Source organism: Pelophylax lessonae, assembly GCF_965119305.1.
Source record: "Pelophylax lessonae genome assembly, chromosome: 1".
Classification (NCBI taxonomy): Eukaryota; Metazoa; Chordata; class Amphibia; order Anura; family Ranidae; genus Pelophylax; species Pelophylax lessonae.
Genome location: NC_138768.1, coordinates 250,662,616 through 250,685,454, shown reverse-complemented (window position 1 = coordinate 250,685,454; position 22,839 = coordinate 250,662,616).

Sequence of the window (22,839 nt, the reverse complement as noted above, 5' to 3'; positions counted from 1 at the left end):
ACCTTATATATCAGTGGTGGGTGGGCAGTGGCACAGTACACTCTCTGTGGACCTGACAGCAGTCACTGGCACCCAGGCAACTGCAATTAAAAAATATATATATTTTTTTTTACTTTGCAAGCTGCTGTGCCACCTTATATATCAGTGGTGGGTGGGCAGTGGCACAGTACACTCTCTGTGGACCTGACAGCAGTCACTGACACCCAGGCAACTGCAATTAAAAAAAATATATATATTTTTTTTACTTTGCAAGCTGCTGTGCCACCTTATATATCAGTGGTGGGTGGGCAGTGGCACAGTACACTCTCTGTGGACCTGACAGCAGTCACTGGCACCCAGGCAACTGCAATTAAAAAATATATATTTTTTTTTACTTTGCAAGCTGCTGTGCCACCTTATATATCAGTGGTGGGTGGGCAGTGGCACAGTACACTCTCTGTGGACCTGACAGCAGTCACTGGCACCCAGGCAACTGCAATTAAAAAAAATATATATTTTTTTTTACTTTGCAAGCTGCTGTGCCACCTTATATATCAGTGGTGGGTGGGCACACAGTGGCACTGCAGTGGGCACAGTACACTCTGTGGACCTAACAGTCACTGGCAGCCCAGGCAACTGCAATAATAAAAAATATATATTTTTTTCAATTTGCAACAAGATGCTGTGCCACCGTATATATATCAGTGGTGGGCAGTGCACTGCAGTGGGTACAGTGCACTCTGTGGACCTGACACAGCACTCACTGCAATTATGACAGAGGAAAAAAAAAATATTTTTTAAAATGCAAGGTACTGTGCCTGTGCCACCCGAAATGAGTGTGGTGTGCACACAGTACAGTCTGTGGTAGGTCTGTGGCCTCTCACACACAGCGGGCAGGCAACTGCAGTGTACAATAGATATATATATATATATATATATATATATATATATATATATAAAGAAAAAACTCTATTACCTTACCAGCCCTTAAAAGGGCTTTTGGGGACACTAGATATATATATATGTATATATATAAATAAAAAAAAAATCCTCAATTACCAGCCCTTAAAAGGGCTTATATATATATATATATATATATATATATATATATATATATATATATATATATATATATATATATATATATATATATATATGAAGAAAAAACTCAATTACCAGCCCTTAAAAGGGCTTTTGGGGACGCTAGATATATATATATATATATATATATATATATAAAAATTACACAAATACCAGCCCTTAGAAGGGCTTTTTGGGGTGCTGTCCTTACAGCAGTAGTGGACCAAGAACACTGCAAGACCAGCTCTCCCTGCTCTCACTGCACACACTGCTTCAGAATGATCTAAGATGGATGCTGCCCTTGCTTATTTATAGGAGGTGGGAGGGTGTGGGAGGGAGGTATGCTGATTGGCTGTAAATGTGCCTGCTGACTGTAAAGTTCAGGGTCAAAGTTTGCCTCAATTATGTATTATGGGGGGCGGACCGAACATCGCATATGTTCGCCCGCAGCGGCGAACGCGAACATGCTAAGTTCGCCGGGAACTGTCCGCCGGCGAACAGTTCGGTACACCTCTATTGACCAGTCCATCACCTTTTACCCTCACCTTCTTTAGTAAGGCAGTTGTGTTTGGGGGTTGTTATTATGTTGGAATACTGCCCTGCGACTCAGTCTCTGAAGGGAGGGGATCATGCTCTGTTTCATTATGTCACAGTACATTTTGGCATGCATGGTTCCCTCAATGAACTGTAGCTCCCCAGTGCTGGCAGCAGTCATGCAGCCCCAGACCATGACACTGCCACCACCATGCTTGACTGTAGGCAAGACACACTTGCCTTTGTACTCCTCATCTGGTTGCCACCACACACGCTTGACACCATCTGAACCAAATAAGTTTATCTTGGTCTCATCAGACCACAGGACATGGTTCCAGTAATCCATGTCCTTAGTCTGCTTGTCTTCAGCAAACTGTTTGCGGGCTTTCTTGTGCATCATCAACTTGTGCAGCAATGCTGTCAGCGACCATGGCGAGGCCTGTTCTGAGTGGGACCTGTCTTGTTAAACCGCTGTATGGTGCTGCAGCTCAGTTTCAGGGTCTTGGCGAGTTTCTTATAGCTTAGGCCATCTTTATGTAGAGCAGCAATTCTTTTTTTTCAGATCTTCAGAGAGTTCTTTGCCATGGGGTGCCATGTTGAACTTCCAGTCACCGGTATAATAGAGTGAGAGTGATAACACCAAATTTAACACACATGCTCCCCATGCACACCTGAGACCTTGTAACATTAATGAGTCACATTACACCGGGGAGGGAAAATGGCTAACTAGGCCCAATTTGGATATGTTGACTTAGGGGTGTACTCACTTTTGTTGCCAGCAGTTTAGCCATTCATGTCTGTGTGTACAAACTGTACACTCACTACTTTACATTGTAGCAAAGTTTCATTTCATCATTGTTGTCACATGAAAAGATATAATAAAATATTTACATAAATGTGCGGGTTGCACGCACTTTTATGAGATACTGTATATTACAATCACTTTATTCATACCAAACACATCAGCCAAGCACTCACTCCAATGGGGATGACTGGTGTGCCGCTCTCCTCAAGTAGGGAACTCCAACGTATGCACATGAAAAAGGGGAAGGAGGTGCAAACACCTAGTGCATTACCGGTAGTCACCTAAAAAATGTTTTATTAAAATACAAAAAACATATTCACAAACAAGAAGAGTAAAATAGCATTATGAGGGTCCGCCACACGTACAATGGATCATGTCCCTGTATATAGGACCTCTAACGCGTTTTGGGAGTCAAGCTCCCTTCTTCAGAGCTGGTCTTACTTCCAGCAGGCCCAAATAAATACTGACAACAATTAGACAAGTACCTCCCACTTCCTGTGGGAGATGGGTGGGACAAGAAAAAAAATTTGATTAGATTCAGGACACATTTGGTGTGAGCCTTGTCCCATGGGCAGCCCCTGCTTGGATGCTTTGTATACATTTATGCACTTTTGTTCTTGTGTCTTGGCCTGCCCCAGCATGTGACCACATTCATGATACACCTGTTGCGGATTTTGTCCCATAGGTGTCCCATCTGGCAAGCTTCTGGGGTTCCTGTCTCCCCATCGGATAATCCCGGCCAGTGTCACGGGCCGGCGATAGTGTGGAGGTGGGGTTCGGGCAGCCTTGGCAACAAGGAGGGGCGGGACTCACAGGAGGAGAGTTCACCCCACCCTTGGAAATCACGCTGGGTGGGTCCCAGAGCGCAGAGTAAGTGGTGTGCGTTCAGGGACCCGGAAGTAACAGATACAGAGTGTGTGTCAGCTCTGTTCTGAAATGAGGGAGACACAGACCCAGAGCCAGTAGACAGTGGGGCCCACACTCTGATTGCCTAGTTATCCTGGATCACTATGATGCTTGCATATTTATGGGGATTAGTGGGGAGGGATATGTGGGGTGTCTAGGTGTGTAGTTTTGAGTTTTGATATAGACTACTTGTCAGAGGCTATCAGTTGGGGCACTAGAAACATTTCGATACACATGAGGACAGCTGGTTGGCCTGTATGCTGGAGGGTCCCGTCCATCGCCCACAGGAAGTGGGAGGTACTTGTCTAATTGCTGTCAGTATTTATTTTGGCCTGCTGGAAGTAAGACCAGCTCTGAAGAAGGGAGCTTGACTCCCGAAACACGCTAGCGGTCCTATATACAGGGACATGATCCATCCTACGTGTGGCAGACCCTCGTAATGCTATTTTACTCTTCTTGTTTGTGAGTATGTTTTTTGTATTTTAATAAAACATTTTTAACGTGACCATGGGCAATGCACTAGGTGTTTGCGCCTCCTCCTTTATTCACTTTATTTGTACCTACTGTTTTTACCAGTAACATACATCCTCTCCTCTCACTGTACAAAGAAGGAGCAGGCTTGTCACCCTAACACAGGATGTGTGTTAGAATTACAGATAAACTCCAGATCTCCTCATCTACATAACATGGGGGGGGGGGTGTTCTGTAGTTTGCAGAGGTGAGAAGACTCCTTGGCATTTGAGTGCAGCACACATAGGTATTTATTCCATTTACTGATCAGATATAACAACACACTTGACGAAAAACAGACAGACTGACAGACTGTGCAACATAACACAGCAGCAATTATATTTAAAAAAACAAAATCAATAAGATAACACGTAAAGTGACACAGAAAAAAACAGTGCAACCAGGAGGGAGTTTTTGAATGTCCCTATAGGCAAAATTATAACTAGAATAGATCATGTTTTCAGCTGCACCCCAACAAGCTCAAAGACATTACGAACTCATACATGTTTCACCTGGGGACCAGCTCTTGGAAAAAGCACCAATACTAAGTGTAATTGCTATACAACAGATGGGCTTCCTGATTTTGTAACAATTAAAGTATTAACTGACCCCCCCAAAGACCCCTTCACACACCAAGCTGCTGTGACAAACATTTATTGTGTATACATTTCCATTTAAAAAATATATTCCCACAACCCTATACTGACAACCCCACAAACCTGGACTGACAACAACAACAATTCCAGGGAGGGTGGGAAGGGAAACTTATTTTTTTCCGGAATGAATCCCCAGCATCCTATGCTTTAACAGTCCTTGAGGCTCCACCCCCCCATCTGACCTTTATCCTCCAATCAAAATATTGAAAAATACGATAGCTAAGCAATTGCTTCTTTTCAGTAGAGGTCAGGAACGGCAATCTGTATATTTGTCATGACAGGTTTCCTTTAACACCTTTACAATGAGCGAACACATCCTCACTGAAATGGGTTTTCTTCCAAGGGGAGCCACAAAATGTGCATATCTGTATTTATGCTGGGATCACATCCTCCCAGATTTAGCTGTTACTGACACCTCCAGCTCTCATACTTTCCCACACTTGCACGCCTTAACATTAAGACCAGTAACTGTGTCCATGCAGCTGCTGTGCCCTAATTGACATCAATAGCCTGCCTGCACACAACACATGGAGTCTAGACACTCTGTAAAAAATGGCCTGTTCACCATATACAGGTCTCAGTGCCCATACAATTGAGATGTTTAGGTGCTATGTTATTAGTAACGTTTTACAGCATTATGTATTTAACAGGCAGGGACACTGTAGCTCTCAGATGGTCCCTAGGAGTACATATGGTTTCACCAAAAATGTAGGGAATCCATTCTTCATTAAGAAGAATGCATCCAGGGTTAATTTAGATGGAAACCATTCACTGTCCTGAGCAAACTAAATAAATCATCAGCAGAGGATATATTTCATTATTTGCTCTTCTCTGCCCATAGTATTGTATTAGTAATACGTAGGGATGAGCTCTCAGTTTTGTTTATGTCAATCAAACTTTGCTTTTTTTAGACATTCATTAGAATGTGAACCTTTTAGGGCATTTGGTGGAAGTAAAACATCTTATATAGTAGAAGTTTTTCTACCACCATACCCCTAATGTACTTAGCAGCCAGTGATGTTACCTAGCCCCACTCATGTGCTAGCTGGAAATCCCTGATCATATAAACAAAGCTGTCATGGCCATATTTTATAAGTGAAATCAATGGGTATACCCTAATCCCTTTATTTACATTTATTAACAGGGGTCAAAGCTGTAATTTCCTTTGAGAGTAACCTGCCTGTGAAGTGGCATATTTGAAAGATGTACACAACCTACTACAGCAAAACTGACAATTACAAAGAAAATTAATTCAGTTTAAATTGCCATTAAATTACTGATCCCTGCTGCTTACATCATCTATAGCAGACCTTTATCCTAGATGAGGGTCTGATATCGACTTTATTGGGGAACCGCACAAATGTGTCATGAAGTTCCCCCAAATATATATCATGAAGTTCCCCCCAAAAATACATATCAGTACTTTATCTTTGATGAGGGTCTGGTATGAGTGTCAACTTGGACCCCCACAAAAAAACCCAAACATGGTGTGAGGTCTAGTTTATATTTTAAAGAAGAAAAAAAATGAATTAGAAAGCATGGGGACCCAACATCTATACCAGACCCTTACCAAAGAATGCAGCCTGGTTGGCTAGGATAGGAGGAGGTGCATGCAGCCAACCCCCTCCAGAACCATTATAGACTATATGTCCACAACAGGGTTAATGAGGAGAAGGGCTTTTTCCCCATAACCCTGACTTGGTGGTTGTGTTGGCCTGCAGGTGTCGGGCGTATCTAAATCCGAAAGACCCTTTTAAAAAAAAAGGGTTCCCCAGATACTGGCCTCTCCCTATATAAACAATTAATGGATACATCGTACCTCTACACAGTCTCAAAAAATGTAAATGGTAAAACAAATCAAACAAAAACAAAACACACACATACACACTTTTTGACAAGTCTTTTATAAAAAAAAAATATAAAAACCCCCAAAAAATACCACAATGTAAATCTCTCATCAATCACACAATCCAGTGATTCAAATCTTCATCAATCATGATGAACGATGCCTGCTGACTCCTGGCCAGCAAATGAACGGGTGACAACACCAGTTGCAAAGAACATGGTGGTTCTGCTGTTTTTTAACAACCACTGACAGACAAAGGAGGAAGCTGTTATATAATGAACTGGTAGAAGAACTATAACTATGTCTGCAGACAGTCTGCTAGTCACGGAACTCTGAGTACAAAAAAACAAATGTTTAACGCGCAAAGAGTCCTCTTTGCTTGTTTAACATTTGCATCTCTTGCATCTCTACAAATGATACCCCTTTATTCATATGTGTAGTAATAAAAAAACAAAAAAAAAAAAAAGCAAATGAGGTGCTGCCCTTGTCCATCTGAAAGATAATTAACTTTCTCATAGTAGCTTGATATAAAGTAAACACTGAGGCACAGCAATTGGCAGCCCCGTAAAGCTTATGCATTGTGGTGAATGAAACGGTAACATTCTGTAGGTTTCACCTGTCATGAGTGACTGTTAGGCCTTATTCACAAGGGGTGATTACATCCGTGCCCTGTGCAGAGACAGTAGCTGTCTATTGGGATGCAGTGGCTGCAGGGACACATCCGTGCAAGTGCAGATGCACCCATGGTGAGGGACATGCACCCACACCCAAATGGATGTCATACCAGTACACAATGGCTGTGTCCTAATAAACAACAATGGGACTGCTCGCATGGGGATGCACGGAACACTTGCTCCATGTGGGATGAAGCCTTATACTCTCACTCTGACTTCCTTATGAAGGGTTCTCCTGTGAGTAGTATATCCACAAGAAGAAATTAAACTAGGATCTTATACAGGTGCATCTCATAAAATTAGAAATTCATCAAAAAGTTAACTTATTTTAGTATTTCAATTCAAAAAGTAAAACGTATATATTTTATTAGGATGGGTAACACATAGAGTGATTGATTTCAATCATTTCTGTCTTTTAATTTTGATGATTATGGCTTACAGCTAGTGAAAACCAACAATTCAGTATCTCAAAAAATTAGAATATTACATAAGACCAATAAAAAAAAAGGATTTTTAATACAGAAATGTTGGCTTACTGAAAAGTACAGTATCTCACAAAAGTGATTACACCCCCCATATCTTTTAAATATTTTATTATATATTTTTGTGACAACACTGAAGAAATGACAATTGAGTGTACAGCTTGTATAACAGTGTAAATTTGCTGTCCCCTCAAAATAACACAGCCATTAATGTCTAAACTGCTGGCAACAAAAGTGAGTACACCCCTTAGTCAAAATGTCCAAAAAAAAAATTGTTGCTCTACATAAAGATGGCCTAGGCTATAGTAAGATTGCCAAGACCCTGAAACTGAGCTGCAGTACAGTGGCCAAGATCATACAGCCGTTTAACAGGACAGGTGCCACTCAGAACAGATCTCGCCATGGATGACCAAAGAAGTTGAGTGCACATGCTCAGCGTCATATCCAGATGTTGTCTATGGGAAATAGATGTATGAGTGCTGCCAGCATTGCTGCAAAGGTTGAAGGGGTGGGGGGGGGGGGTCAGCCTGTCAGTGCTCAGACCATATGCCAAAGACTGCAACAAATTGGTCTGCATGGCTGTCATCCCAGAAGGAAGCCTCTTTTAAAGATGATGCACAAGAAAGCCCCCAAACAGTTTGCTGAAGGCAAGCAGACTAAGGACATGCATAACTGGAACCGTGTCGTGTGATCTGATGAGACCAGGATAAATGTATTTGATTCAGATGGTGTTCAGTGTGTGGGGCGACAACCAGGTGAGGAGTACAAAGACAAGTGTGTCTTGCCTACAGTCAAGCATGGTGGTGGGAGCGTCATGGTCTGGGGCTGCATGAGTGCTGACAGCACTGGGGAGCTACAGTTCATTGAGGGAACCATGAATGCCAAAATGGGACATACTGAAGCAGAGCATGATCCTATCCCTTCGAGGACTGGGCTGCAGGGAAATATTTCAACATGATAACGACCCCAAATACACCTCCAAGACGGTCACTTCCTTGCTAAAGAAGCTAAAGGGTAAAGGTGATGGCCTGACCAAGCATGTCTCCAGACCTAAACCATAATGAGCATCTGTGGGGCGCAAGGTCCCTAACATCCACCGGTAGGGATGATCAAACTTTTGAAAAGTTCGGTTCGACCAGAACACCCAAACCTCCCAAAAGTTCAGCCCGGATTTCAGAACCCCATTGAAATCAATGGGACCCGAACTTAGGTAATCAAAAAACACAATTTTGAAGCCCTAAAACCCAATAAATGCCCCTAAAAAGTGCCTAGGGTTCTGGGTCATACCCCAGGGACTATTAATCACACAAAAAAAGTTCTTAAAAATTGTCATTTTTGATAGAGAGCCAATTATTGAAAAAAGAAAAAAAATGTCTTTGGATTTAGTATCTGGGGGGTCTAAAAAGTGTACATGTGAAGTTTCAGCTCTGTAGCATGTCCAGAACCATAAAAAAAAACATTGATTGTATTTTGTCACTTATAGAACAGGTTAGTGGCTTCTCTCTTTTCACACCTTGCCGGTTTAGTAGCAAGCTTTTTTTGGGCATTTTTTGGGGTCTTTTCAGGCAGGCAAAACATCTAAACTTGTGTATACGGGTATATATACACACATACTTATATGTATATATACATCTAGACATATATAGGTGTGATAGTAGCAGAAATATATGCTTGCGCTAATGAAATCATTTACACTAATATGGCTCCGCTCCTATAACACCTATATATGTGTAAAGTGTAAAAGTGTAAAATACATATAAGTATGTGTGTATATATACCACTATACACAAGTTCAGATGTTTTGCCTGCCTCCAAAGAACCCAAAAAAATGCCCAAAAAAACACTAGCGCCAAAAAAAAAAACGTCCAGGTGTGTTGTTGCAGGCAATTTTTGGGGGTTTTTGGAGGCAGGCAAAACATCTGAACTTGTGTATAGTGGTATATATACACACATACTTATATGTATTTTACACTTAGACATATATAGGTGTTATAGGAGCGGAGCCATATTAGTGTAAATGATTTCATTAGCGCAAGCATATATTTCTGCTACTATCACACCTATATATGTCTAGGTGTATATATAAATATAAGTATGTGTATATATATACCCGTATACACAAGTTCAGATGTTTTGCCTGCCTCCAAAAACCCCCAAAAAATGCCTGCAACAACACACCTGGTCGTTTTTTTTTTTTGGCGCTAGCGTTTTTTGGGCATTTTTTTGGGTTCTTTGGAGGCAGGCAAAACATCTGAACTTGTGTATACGGGTATATATACACACATACTTATATGTATATATACACCTAGACATATATAGGTGTGATAGTAGCAGAAATATATGCTTGCGCTAATGAAATCATTTACACTAATATGGCTCCGCTCCTATAACACCTATATATGTCTAAGTGTAAAATACATATAAGTAAGTGTGTATATATACCACTATACACAAGTTCAGATGTTTTGCCTGCCTCCAAAAACCCCCAAAAAATGCCTGCAACAACACACCTGTCATTTCTTCAGTGTCATTTCTTCAGTGTTGTCACATGAAAAGATACAATAAATTATTTCCAAAAATGTGAGGGGTGCACTCATGTTTGAGAGATACTGTATGTCCATGTACAGTATAGTATGCACTCAATACTTGGTCTGGGCTCCTTTTGCATGAATTACTGCACCAATGTGGCGTGTCATGGAGGCGATCAGCCTATGGCACTGCTGAGGTGTTATGGAAGCCCAGGTTTCTTTGATAGCAGCATTCAGCTAGTCTGCATTGTTGGGTCTGATGTATCTCATCTTTCTCTTGACAATACCCCACAGATTCTCTATGGGGTTTAGGTCAGGGGAGTTTGCTGGCCAATCAAACACAGTGATACCATGATCATTAAATCAGGCATTGACACTTTTGGCAGTGTGGGCAGGTGCCAAATCCTGCTGGAAAATGAAATCCGCATCTCTATAAAGCTGGTCAGCAGAGGGAAGCATAAAGTGCTCCAGAATTTCCTTGTAAAGGGCTGTGCTGACTTTGGGCTTGATAAAACACTGTGGACCAACAACAGCAGATGGCATGGCTCCCAAATCATCACTGACTGTGGAAAATGTGCATTTCATTTGGAAATCAAGGTTCCAGAGTCTGGAGGAAGAGTGGAGAGACACAGAATCCAAGTTGCATGAGGTCCAGTGTGAAGTTTCCACAGCAGTGATTTGGGTAGCCATGTCACCTGCTGGTGTTGGTCCACAGTGTTTTATCAAGTGCAAAGTCAGCGCAGCCCTCTACCAGGAAATTCTAGAGCACTTCATGCTTACTTCTGCTGACCAGCTTTATGGTGATGCTGATTTAATTTTCCAGCAGGACTTGGCATCTGCCCACACTGCCAAAAGTGCCAATACCTGGTTTATTGATCATGGTACCACTGTGCTTGATTGACCAGCAAACTCACCTGACCTAAACCCCATGGAGAATCTGTGGGGTATTGTCAATAGGAAGATGAGACAATGTGGATGTCTGAAAGAAGCCATGCATGTGCATGTGTGATAGGCTGATGAGATTCCCCTACAATCACTGTGAACGCATTTCAAGTAGAAGGACTCTACCCCATCTTACGAGTAGCTATGTTTGAGCTCAGTCAATACTTCAGCATCAGATTCAGCCTATTTTTTACTGCATTTTTTTAGTTTAGTTTACTAGCAACGTGAGCTAAAATCTCAAAAAATTATGGGCATTATTACAAAGTTATCTGTATGCTATGAAATGAAAATGTATTAAAATATTAAACATTTTTAATAAAACCCAGATCCTTTCATTTAAAAAAAGTTTACATTTATGTATTTTAGAAAACAATAAATTCCACTTATGCAGCACATCTTTTTGCTGTTGTAAGTTTATTTCTCTATTAATTATTAATTTGAAATAACTTCTTTGAAGGCTATTGTAAACAACCAAAACATATGCATAATTACTAAAATACTTTAAATATGTTTCTGTGATGCCTACTCAAACAAAATCTATCAAAATAAGCTGCTACAGTAAAATAAAACATAACTAAAATTAGAAACGTCAGCTCTACAAAAAAAATCCCCCATACTATAATGAAATAAAACATAAACATTAACCTAAATATTGTTTAAACCACTTTTTCCACTTAGTGTAACTCAGTTAGTCAACAAACACAGAAATCAATCCATTACACAGCATGAGTGCTTCTTAGTACTAGGGATATGAGTCTTAACAGGCAGTGCTAATTACTCTCCTTCAATGCTTTACAAAACCCAGTCCTCTCAAACGCCAGGATCATCACGTGGTACATTCAGTAGCTCAGCCAGAAGCGTTTAATCAATTAACAGTTTGTCAAAGTCACAGAGTGCTACCTTTGAACCTCCTACCTGCAGTATTGTGCTGGCATGAAACCTTGAGAGCAGTAAATAATATTAAAGTGTTTATAAAGGTTTAAGGTTTTTTTATCTTCTTGCATTCTATGCAAGAAGATAAAGAACCTTCTGTGTGAAGCAGCCCGCTCTAATACTTACCTGAGCCCCATTATCCATCCAGCGATGCAGCATCTTTCCTGGGTCTCTTCCTCCTCATTGGCAAAGACAGCAGCTGGATACTTTGGCTCCTGCTACTGTCAATCAAAGCCAGTGAGCCAATGAGGACAAAGTCAGGACAGGGCTGAGCCACACACACTGTATGAATGGACACAAAAAGCAGCGTCTCGGGAGTGAGCCTGCTCAGGTGCCACCATAGCAAGCTGCTTGCAATGGGGGCACTCGGCAAAAGGAAGGGACTAGGAATGCCAGCAGGGGACCTGAGAGGAGGAGGACTGGGGCTGCTCTTTGCAAAAACACTGCACAGAGCAGGTGGTTTATAACATGTTTGTTTATTTTTATTTAACAATTGCCTTAAAATCTTTTTAAATAAACACAGGTATTTAAAAAAAAAACAATAAAAAGATGAGAATATCAGCAGGTATCAATACTTTCAACTACTGATCCCCTAATCAGTGCCTCCTTCTTATGCAGATAGGTCCTGAATGCATATGTAAATGATGATTGCACCACACATGTGAGGCATTGCCAAGAACATCAAAGTGAGAGCAAAAATTCTAGCGTCAGAGCCCTTTTTTAACTATAACCTGGCAACCTGTAAGAGCTTTGAAACCGTTGCCTATGGGGATTTTTAGGCAATGTAGTTAGTCGCCAATTCTCTGGCATGTGAATTATTTAATATAGACATGTTTGGTATCTATTTACTATTTATATTTCACCAAACATTCAGTATTATATTGTGTTTTGTGAGCACTAACATGCATTTAACTTTATATTTTCCTGAAAATTTGTGTTTGGTATGCAGCAGCGCAAATATCTTGTGACTAGTGTTGAGCGAACACGGACTGTATTATTCGTGTTCGTACCGAATAATTGGATTTTTGTTACCCGAACACAGACCTGAAAACTTTACTGTATGTTCGGGTTTAAAATCCGTGTTCGGTCATTTTATTTCCGGGTTTGTATGTATTGGCGCGCTTTTAATGGCGGGCTTTCAACAGCCAATCAACAAGCGTTAAGCCATCCCAGCCATGCCTACAAATGTATTAGTAGCTGTTATTGGCCATCTGAAGCATGTGACCAAGTCTTTATAAGTTCGAGACCGAGCGCCGCTGCGTCATTCTGCTGTAGTACAGGGACAGAGCACACATCATATGTGCTGGCTGCTGATTAGGGACAGACAGTCATAAATTATATTGTGTCCGAAAATAATTCAGAATCAGGGACAGGTCGGAGTGCTGCAGGCAGGGCGAGTTGTTAGGGCATTTTAGGGCGAGGCTGGAGATAGGCAGGGTCAGTGTTCTACAATCGATTTTGCTGTGTGGGGGGGGGGGTTTGCAGTGCCAGCAGTGACCGATCTTATCGATCATTTTAGGGCCAGGCTGGAGATAGGCAGGGTCAGTGTTCTACAATCGATTTTGCTGTGTGGGGGGTTTGCAGTGCCGGCAGTGACCGATCTTATCGATCATTTTAGGGCGAGGCTGGAGATAGGCAGGGTCAGTGGTCCACATCGATTTTGCTGTGTGTGGGGAGGTGTGAACACAATCTTTTTGCCCGCTGAGGAGGAGGGAGAAAAAAGTATTTTTTATCAGTCAGTTGTGTGCAGCGTTTTTCCTTCAGTGCTGCTGACTGTGATAATACACTGATGTGTTCACATGTGCTATTATTGAGTGATTTCAAAATTTATACACTTTTTTCTATTCCACTATTCAATATACACCCTTTTGGGTTAAAAAAATTAAATTGTGGCATAGTCTGTACTAATCTATTTAAAAATTACAAACTTAAAAGGGGAATTTTCTTTTTTTTTTCCCCTCCATAGCCTGCAGCAGAGCTGACTGATATAAGACACTGCTGTTCACATGTGCTATTGAAAAATCACCAATTTTATATGATATTTTCTATTCCGCTATTCAATCTACACCCTTGGGGTAAAAACAATTAAATTGCAGGATAGTCTGTATCGGTACGTGTGAGAAACACCTTTTCAATTTTTGGGGCGCATCTCATACCGCCGAGGATTGCAGGGTGCTTCAGTGTGCCTCCTGCCTGTTCCGAACTCCTCCTACTCCTCATCCTGCCTTTGGGGGTACAAAAAATAGTAATTTGGGCCTAGTCTGGGTCTGTACGTTTTGAGATACATACACCTTTTGATATAATATTTTCTATTCCGCTATTCAATCTACACCTCTGGGGTAAAAACAATTAAATTGCGGGATAGTCTGTATCGGTACGTGTGAGATACACCTTTCCAATTTTTGGGGCGCATGTCATACTGCCGAGGATTGCAGGGTGCTTCAGTGTGCCTCCTGCCTGTTACGAACTCCTCCTACTCCTCATCCTGTCTTTGGGGGTACAAAAAATAGTAATTTGGGCCTAGTCTGGGTCTGTACGTGTGAGATACATACACCTTTTGATATCATATTTTCTATTCCGCTATTCAATCTACACCTTTGGGGTAAAAACAATTAAATTGCGGGATAGTCTGTATCGGTACGTGTGAGATACACCTTTCCAATTTTTGGGGCGCATCTCATACCGCCGAGGATTGCAGGGTGCTTCAGTGTGCCTCCTGCCTGTTCCGAACTCCTCCTACTCCTCATCCTGCCTTTGGGGGTACAAAAAATAGTAATTTGGGCCTAGTCTGGGTCTGTACGTGTGAGATACATACACCTTTTGATATCATATTTTCTATTCTGCTATTCAATCTACAACTTTGGAGTAAAAACAATTAAATTGCGGGATAGTCTGTATCGGTACGTGTGAGATACACCTTTCCAATTTTTGGGGCGCATCTCATACCGCCGAGGATTGCAGGGTGCTTCAGTCTGCCTCCTGCCTGTTCTGAACTCCTCCTACTCCTCATCCTGCCTTTGGGGGTACAAAAAATAGTAATTTGGGCCTAGTCTGGGTCTGTACGTGTGAGATACATACACCTTTTGATATCATATTTTCTATTCCGCTATTCAATCTACACCTTTGGGGTAAAAACAATTAAATTGCGGGATAGTCTGTATCGGTAAGTGTGAGATACACCTTTCCAATTTTTGGGGCGCATCTCATACCGCCGAGGATTGCAGGGTGCTTCAGTTTGCCTCCTGCTTGTTCCGAACTCCTCCTACTCCTCTTTCTGCTTTTGGGGGTACAAAAAATAGTAATTTGGGCCTAGTCTGGGTCTGTACGTGTGAGATACATACACCTTTTGATATCATATTTTCTATTCCGCTATTTAATCTACACCTTTGGGGTAAAAACAATTAAATTGTGGGATAGTCTGTATCGGTACGTGTGAGATACACCTTTCCAATTTTTGGGGTGCATCTCATACCGCCAAGGATTGCAGGGTGCTTCAGTCTGCCTCCTGCCTGTTCCGAACTCCTCCTACTCCTCATCCTGCCTTTGGAGGTACAATAAATAGTAATTTGGGCCTAGTCTGGGTCTGTATGTGTGAGATACATACACCTTTTGATATCATATTTTCTATTCCGCTATTCAATCTACACCTTTGGGGTAAAAACAATTAAATTGCGGGATAGTCTGTATCGTACGTGTGAGATACACCTTTTTTGGGACGCATCTCATACCGCCGAGGATTGCAGGGTGCTTCAGTGTGCCTCCTGCCTGTTCCGATCTCCTCCTACTCCTCATCCTGCCTTTGGGGGTACAAAAGATAGTAATTTGGGCCTAGTCTGGGTCTGTACGTGTGAGATACATACACCTTTTGATATCATATTTTCTATTCCGCTATTCAATCGACACCTTTGGGGTAAAAACAATTAAATTGCGGGATAGTCTGTATCGGTACGTGTGAAATACACCTTTCCAATTTTTGGGGCGCATCTCATACCGCCGAGGATTGCAGGGTGCTTCAGTTTGCCTCCTGCTTGTTCCGAACTCCTCCTACTCCTCATCCTGCCTTTGGGGGTACAAAAAATAGTAATTTGGGCCTAGTCTGGGTCTGTACGTGTGAGATACATACACCTTTTGATATCATATTTTCTATTCCGCTATTCAATCTACACCTTTGGGGTAAAAACAATTAAATTGCGGGATAGTCTGTATCGTACGTGTGAGATACACCTTTCCAATTTTTGGGGCGCATCTCATACCGCCGAGGATTGCAGGGTGCTTCAGTGTGCCTCCTGCCTGTTCCGAACTCCTCCTACTCCTCATCCTGCCTTTGGGGGTACAAAAGATAGTAATTTGGGCCTAGTCTGGGTCTGTACGTGTGAGATACATACACCTTTTGATATCATATTTTCTATTCCGCTATTCAATCGACACCTTTGGGGTAAAAACAATTAAATTGCGGGATAGTCTGTATCGGTACGTGTGAAATACACCTTTCCAATTTTTGGGGCGCATCTCATACCGCCGAGGATTGCAGGGTGCTTCAGTTTGCCTCCTGCTTGTTCCGAACTCCTCCTACTCCTCATCCTGCCTTTGGGGGTACAAAAAATAGTAATTTGGGCCTAGTCTGGGTCTGTACGTGTGAGATACATACACCTTTTGATATCATATTTTCTATTCCGCTATTCAATCTACACCTTTGGGGTAAAAACAATTAAATTGCGGGATAGTCTGTATCGTACGTGTGAGATACACCTTTCCAATTTTTGGGGCGCATCTCATACCGCTTAGGATTGCAGGGTGCTTCAGTGTGCCTCCTGCCTGTTCCGAACTCCTCCTAATCCTCATCCTGCCTTTGGGGGTACAAAAAAAAAGTAATTTGGGCCTAGTCTGGGTCTGTATGTGTGAGATACATACACCTTTTGATATCATATTTTCTATTCCGCTATTCAATCTACACCTTTGGGGTTAAAACAATTAAATTGCGGGATAGTCTGTATCGGTACGTGTGAGATACACCTTTCCAATTTTTGGGGCGCATCTCATACCGCCAAGGATTGCAGGGTGTTTCAGTGTGCCTCCTGCCTGTTCCGAACTCCTCCTACTCCTCATCCTGCCTTTGGGGGTACAAAAAATAGTAATTTGGGCCTAGTCTGGGTCTGTACGTGTGAGATACATACACCTTTTGATATCATATTTTCTATTCCGCTATTCAATCTACACCTTTGGGGTAAAAACAATTAAATTGCGGGATAGTCTGTATCGGTAGGTGTAAGATACACCTTTCCAATTTTTGGGGCGCATCTCATACCGCCGAGGATTGCAGGGTGCTTCAGTTTGCCTCCTGTTCGGACCTCCTCCTACTCCTCATCCTGCCTTTGGGGGTACAAAAAATAGTAATCGGGGCCTAGTCTGGGTCTGTACATGTGAGATACATACACCTTTTGATATCATATTTTCTATTCCGCTATTCAATCTACACCCTTGGGGTAAAAACAATTCAATTGCGGGATAGTCTGTATCGGTATGCGTGAGATACACCTTTCCAATTTTTGGGGCGCATCTCATACCGCCGAGGATTGCAGGGTGCTTCATTTTGCCTCCTGTTCGGACCTCCTCCTACTCCTCATCCTCATACTGCCTTTAGGGTACAAAAAATTGTAATCGGGGCCTAGTCTGTGTTTGTACGTGTGAGATACACCACCGTTTTGTAAAATTTTTCCTATTCCGCTATTCAATATACACCCTGTTTGAGTGTAAAAAATTACATTGCGGCATAGTCTGTATCGGTACGTGTGAGATACACCTTTTAAATTTGTTTGGCGCATCTCCTTCCACCACCAAGGATTGAAGGGCACTTCAGTTTGCCTCCTGTTCCGAACTCCTCCTACTCCTCTTCCTTATCCTCCCTTTAGGGTACAAGAAATTTTAATCGGGGCCTAGTCTGTGTTTGTACGTGTGAGATACTCCGTTTTTTATCCTTTTTTCTATTCCGCTATTCAATATACACCCTTTTGGGGTAAAAAAAATTAAATTGCGGTATAGTTTGCATATTTGTCTGTGAGATACACTCGTGCGATACTGTTGTTGTTTTGTTCCGCTATTCAATAAACACCTTTCTAGGGCAAGACCATAAATTACAAAATATGAGGAGACCGTCAAATAGGGGCTGTGGCCTGGGTCGTGATGCTGCTGGTAGAGCTCCTGTTGCAAGGAGAGGTCGTGGACGATCTGTGCCAGCTACACGCACAAGTGAAACACCTTCCTCAAGTGTGAGTAGGCGACAGAACCTGCAGCAGTATTTGGTAGGGCATCATGCGCCTCTAGAAGGCGATAGTAGATTGGGTTGCTGACAGTGCCTCCAGTTCCTTCACATTGTCTCCCACCCAGTCTACTGCAGAAAGGTCAGAGTTGGCACCTGCAGCCAATGTCCAGTCTGAGCCCCAAGTCATGCAGCAGTCTCTTCTTCTTTTTGATGACTCTGTCAGCAGGGTTTCCCAGGGCCATCCACCTAGCCCTGCCCCAGAAGTGGAAGAGATTGAGTGCAGCGATGCCCAACCACTTATTTCTCAAGATGAGTACATGGAAGGACCATCGCAGCACGTCTCCGATGATGACGAAACACAGGTGCCAACTGCTGCGGCATTCAGAATTGTGGAGACCGACAAGGAGCGCAGGGGTGAAGACTGGATAGAAGATGATGTGGAGGACAATGAGGTCCTAGACCCCACATGGAATGAAGGTCATGCATGTGACCTGAGTAGTTTGGAGGAAGAGGCGGTGGTCGCACAGAGCCACCAGCACAGCAGAAGAGGGAGTAGGGTGCAGAAGCGGAGTGGCCGTGCCCTAGACACTACGCCTGCTACTGCCCAATGCAGCAAGGGAACGAGTGCACCAAAGCAAGCTCAAAGGAGTTCTCTAGCATGGAAGTTCTTCAGAAAATGTGCTGATGACAGGACACGAGTGGTTTGCACCCTGTGCAATCAGAGCCTGAAGCAAGGCATAAACCTTCTCAACCTGAGCACAACCTGCATGATCAGGCATCTAAGTGCAAAGCACGAGCTGCAGTGGAGTAGACACCTTCAAAACCAAGAAAGGTCTCTGGCTCCTACTGCTTCCTCTTTTGCTGCAGTCTCGGCCTCTCCATCCACATCTGTAGTGATACCGGCACCTGCCACCCCGCAAACAGACGATCTGTCAGCAACACCACCACCTGGGTCACCAGCCATCTCCACAATGTCCCATGGAAGCTTTCAGCTTTCCATCTCCCAAACACTTCAGAGGAAGAGGAAGTACCCCCCTACCCACCCGCGATCCCTGGCCCTGAATGCCAGCATTTCAAAATTCTTGGCCTTTGAAATGCTGTCATTCCGTCTGGTGGAGACGCACAGTTTTAAAAGCCTTATGTCGGTGGCTGTCCCACAGTACGTCGTGCCCAGCCGCCACTACTTTTCCAGGCAAGCCATTCCTTCCCTGCACAACCAAGTGGGGGAAAAAATCAGGTGTGCACTGCGCAACGCCATCTGTGCCAAGGTCCACCTAACTACGGATACGTGGACCAGTAAGCACGGTCAGGGGCGTTATATCTCCCTAACGGCACACTGGGTAAATGCAGTGGTGGATGGGCCTGAGGCGGATAGCAATTTGGCGCATGTCCTTCCACCACCGAGGATTGCAGGGCGCTTCAGTTTGCCTCCTGTTCCTAACTCCTCCTACTCCGCTTCCTCATCCTCTACCGCCTCCTCATCCGGTCAGCGTAACACCTTCACCACCAACTTCAGCACGGCCAGGGGTAAACGACAGCAGGCAGTTTTAAAACTTGCCTGTTTGGGGGAAAAACCACACACCGCGCAGGAGTTGTGGAGGAGCATGGAACAGCAGACAAATGAGTGGTTGCTGCCAGCGAGCCTCAAGCCCGGCCTGGTGGTGTGCGATAACGGGCAAAATCTCATAGCAGCTCTGGGCCTAGCCGGTTTGATGCACATCCCTTGCCTGGCGCATGTGCTAAATTTGGTGGTGCAGAGGTTCCTTAAAAATTACCCCGATATGTCAGAGCTGCTGCGGGCCGTCTGTGCGCACTTTCGGCGTTCTCACCCTGCTGCTGCTCGCCTGTCAGCGCTGCAGCGTAACTTCGGCTTTCCCGCTCACCGCCTCATATGTGACGTGCGCACGAGGTGGAACTCCACCTTGCACATGCTGGAAAGATTGTGCGAGCAGCAGCAGGCCATAATGGAGTTTCAGCTGCTTCACGCACGCGTGAGTCGCTCTACGGAACAGCACCACTTCACCACCATTAACTGGGCCTCCATGCGAGACCTGTGTGCCTTTTTGCGCTGTTTTGAGTACTCCACCAACATGGCCAGTGCCAAAGACGCCATTGTCAGATTAACTATCCCACTTCTATGCCTCCTTCAAAAAACGATTCGGGCGATGATGGAAGAGGATGTGGCACAGGATGAGGAGGAGGAGGAGGATGAAGAGGTAACATTTCCAAGGCTTTCAGGCCAGTCATTAGCAAGTGGCTCCGAGGGTGGGTTCCTGCACCCACAAACGCCAGGGACACAATTGTGGGACAATGCCAGGGGCACAGTTCTGGAGGATGAGGAGGATGAGGAGATGGAGGAGGAGATGGAGGAGGAGATGGAACCATGTTCACAGCAGGGTGGCACCCAGGCCAGCTCATGGCCATCACTGGTGCGTGGCTGGGGGGATACAGAGGACACAGACGATACACCTCCCACAGAGGACAGCCTTTCGTTGCCTCTGGGCAGCCTGGCACACATGAGCGATTACATGCTGCAGTGTCTCCACAACGACCGCCGAGTTGCCCACATTCTAACTTGTGCTGATTACTGGGTGGCCACGCTGCTGGATCCCCGTTACAAGGACAACGTACCGTCCTTAATTCACTCACTGGAGCGCGATCGCAAGATGCGCGAGTACAAGCGCATGCTGGTAGACGCGATGCTGCTGGCATTCCCACCTGACAGCGGGGCCACAGTGGAAGCACAAGGCCAAGGCAGAGGAGGAGGAGGAAGAGGTCGCCAACGCAACCAGGGCACCGCCAGCACCTCAGAAGGCAGGTTTAGCATGGCCGAAATGTGGAAAAGCTTTGTCAGCACGCCACAACAAACAGCAGCACCAGCAGCTCATATGGAACGTCTTAGCAGGAGGCAGCATTTCACCAACATGGTGGAGCAGTATGTGTGCACACGCCTACATGTAGTGAATGACGGGTCTGCCCCCTTCAACTTCTGGGTCTCCAAATTGGGCACATGGCCTGAGCTTGCCCTTTACCCCTTGGATGTGCTGGCATGCCCTGCAGCCAGTGTATTATCTGAACGTGTATTTAGCACGGCTGGGGGCGTTATCACAGACAAGCGCAGCCGCCTGTCCAGAGACAATGTGGACAAGCTCACGTTCATTAAAATGAACCAGGCATGGATCCCACAGGACTTTTCCGTACCTTGTGCAGAATAGAGATGGATACCGACCTTACCCAGCCATTGTTCTATTTTTGATCTTTCTCACTCTTTTGGGGTGTACCCTCATTTAAAATGACTGAAAAAAAGCAGTGTTGGCTACCTCGTCCTCTTCCACCGCCGCTTCCACCTACACCGCCCATAGGTGTGCGCAGCCTATTGCATTAGGGTGTGCACCCCAAAGTTTAAATACACATGCATGTGTTTGCCTACATGTATATGGCCCTGGTACATTACTCTCCCAGCTGGCAAAGTGAAATAGAAGTGTGTGGCACTTCTCTTATGGCAGAGCAGGTCCGAGGGAGATCTTTCCCATCTCCTCACTGGCCAACAGAGTGATAATGCTAATGTGCCCTAGGTGATTAGGGTGTGCCCAGGCACACCCGGCACACCCTGTGCGCACGCCTATGACACCGCCACATCCACCACCACCTCAACCTCCCTCCTACTCCATATGGGCTTCGTCCTTCACAGATTAAGAACATTGTTTTATTTTTCTGTTTTTTTTTGTTGTTTTAAGTTATTTCCCTATCCACATTTGTTTGCAGAGCACTCGCCATGCTCTTAACTAAGTTTTGTTGCCATTTGCAGCACTCTAGCCCTTTCCATTGGTGTTTTCGAGCCATTTTAGTGCCTGAATGTTCGGGTCCCCATTGACTTCAATGGGGTTCGGTGTCCGGGTAAAGTTCGGAAAAAGTCCGGGACACGGACCCGGACTTTTTTTTCAAGTTCGGCCGAACCCACCAAAAACGGACATCCAGGTGTACGCTCAACTCTACTTGTGACATAAGTTGAAACAACAAACACTGTATTCTCGGGGTCCTCTTCTTTCAGAAAATATATAATGTTTGGGAGTTTTAGGTAATTTTCTAAAAAAAAAAAAAAAGCACACTTTTACATACACATTATATTGTCAAAAGTATTGGGACACCTGCCTTTACATGTACATGAACTTTAATGGCAACCCAGTCTTAGTCCATAGTGTTCAATATTGAGTTGGCCCACCCCTTGCAGCTATAACAGCTTCAACTCTTCTGGGAAGGCTGTCCACGAGGTTTAGGAGTGTATCCTTGGGAATTGTTTATACCATTCTTCCAGAAATGCATTTGTGAGGTCAGGCACTGATGTTGGACAAGAAGGCCTGGCTTGCTGTCTCTGCTCTAATTCATCCCAAAGGTGTTCTATCAGGTTGAGGTCAAGACTCTGTGCAGGCCAGTCGAGTTTCTCCACCCCAAATTGGCTCTTTCATGTCTTTTTGGACCTTGCTTTGTGCACTGGTCCAAATCATTTGGTGGAGGGGGATCGTGGTGTGGGGTTGTTTTTCAGGGGTTGGGCTTGGCCTCTTGGTTCCAGTGAAGGGAACTCCTAAGGCATCAGCATACCAAGACATTTGGACAATTTCATTCTCCAAACTTTGTGGGAACAGTTTGGGGATGGCCCCTTACTATTCCAACATGACTGTGCACCAGTGCACAAAGCAAGGTCCAT